The sequence below is a fragment of the Mandrillus leucophaeus genome, unplaced genomic scaffold (assembly GCF_000951045.1).
Source record: "Mandrillus leucophaeus isolate KB7577 unplaced genomic scaffold, Mleu.le_1.0 Scaffold474, whole genome shotgun sequence".
Classification (NCBI taxonomy): domain Eukaryota; kingdom Metazoa; phylum Chordata; class Mammalia; order Primates; family Cercopithecidae; genus Mandrillus; species Mandrillus leucophaeus.
Window position 1 is genome coordinate 826,119 of NW_012105076.1, and position 1,478 is coordinate 827,596.

Genomic DNA, 1,478 nt, shown 5'->3' on the forward strand with positions numbered 1-1,478 from the left:
ACTTTATGTTGAACTGTGGTAGAGGAAACAAGACAGTTCTGTCTGCAGAAGCCCATTATGGCTGTAACTGGAGATGACACAGGTAAGAATGTTAAAGAGGGGTTTCAGTTAATTCTGCAGATTGTTTTGAAGTTTAGGAAGTATTCAGGAACATCTGAGTGTTTCAGAAAGTGTTACTCTCCTAGTCACTTAGGTTTAAGACTTTTTTGAAATACACATCTATATATATTCAGCTCACTTTGTTAGGGCATCTTAGTATGATTGTTTCTTTGCTCAATATTCTGTTGCTTGCTTGACTGAGGCACTAATCCTCTCTTCCTCCCTCTGTCCTCCCTCCCCTCCTCCCCCTTCCCCTCTTCCCCTCCTCCCATCCTCCCCTCTTCTCTCCCTTCTCTTCCTCCCCTGCATCTCTGTGTCTCTCTTTCATGTGCATACCATTCTGCCCTACTAAAATAAGCTGTTACTTCATCTGCAACCTGTTGCAAATTCAGTCTAGCCGCAGGTTAAACATACAGTATATACTGTTCACGTTCTGATTTCGTTACTGTGGGCAAATGCAGCTCCAAACAGAATAGGAAAAACCCGCGTGTTATGGATGTTTATGTGCCTACTTGTTTCTTTCCTCTTGTATTTAAAATGGTCTGTTCAGCTAATTGAGTTCAAAGGGCTGATGTCATTACATTTCCTGGAATCGTGTTTCAGCAGGGGAAGTGGAAAAGTTAAACTCCAAGCGAGCTGCACATTGACGTCAGTTCCGAGTCATGTTGTGATTTAGTCAGTTCCTTTCTGTTTTGTAAAATGCTGCTGACAGATTTAGAGTTAACTGGCTCACCACTGCCTCTGCCTCCAAGCTCCCTTTTAGACTGAATAGCTTTTCTTGTTAGCCCTACTTTAACATTTCTTTTGAAGTGGGTATCTGCTTGAAGAGGGAGACACGTCACGAAACTGTAATGCATGAACAGAACTCGGGAGTTGTCTGGCCAGCTTAGTGGTAAGATCGAGCCTCCTACTGAGGCCGTCCCTGCACGCGCCTGGTGAGAAATGGACGATGTATGTATAAGCTGGCGGATTCTTTACTCTTAGTCCATCTATAGGAACTTGCGATTCAGAGCGCTCTCTGGTGTTCAGTCAGGGAAGTGCTTGTCTTTTACTTACTCTCCCAGCCTCTGGTATTTAAATTTGTAATGGGTTATTTTTCACTAGGTTTGCTTTTCTCAGTAACAGATAGTGATTTCGAAAGACTTAGTTACTAATAACCTTTGTGTGCTTGCAGCGTTGTTTATTCAGTGGTCTTGTTTGTAATACAATACTGAATTTGCAGTTGAATTAAGAAAGAGTGGATGGTTTTAAACAACTTCACTACAATTTAGCTCTTCGAAGTTAATGGGTCTCAGCCCTCTTTCTGGATAGGAACACTGGATTGTCTTGAGTAAGTAAAACCTGTATTACATTGTTTTTAAAACTGTCTTGAGGAGCTA

The 1,478-nt window shown here is 41.9% G+C and overlaps 1 long non-coding RNA gene across 1 annotated transcript in view; it reads left to right on the forward strand.

The window, feature by feature from the left end:
- LOC105550258 overlaps positions 1 to 1,478 on the forward strand; it is a 14,323-nt gene continuing 12,845 nt past the window's right edge. The window contains exon 1 of the long non-coding RNA XR_001007676.1: positions 1 to 82. This is a non-coding gene — a long non-coding RNA (uncharacterized LOC105550258). The remainder of the gene's footprint in view (positions 83 to 1,478) is intronic.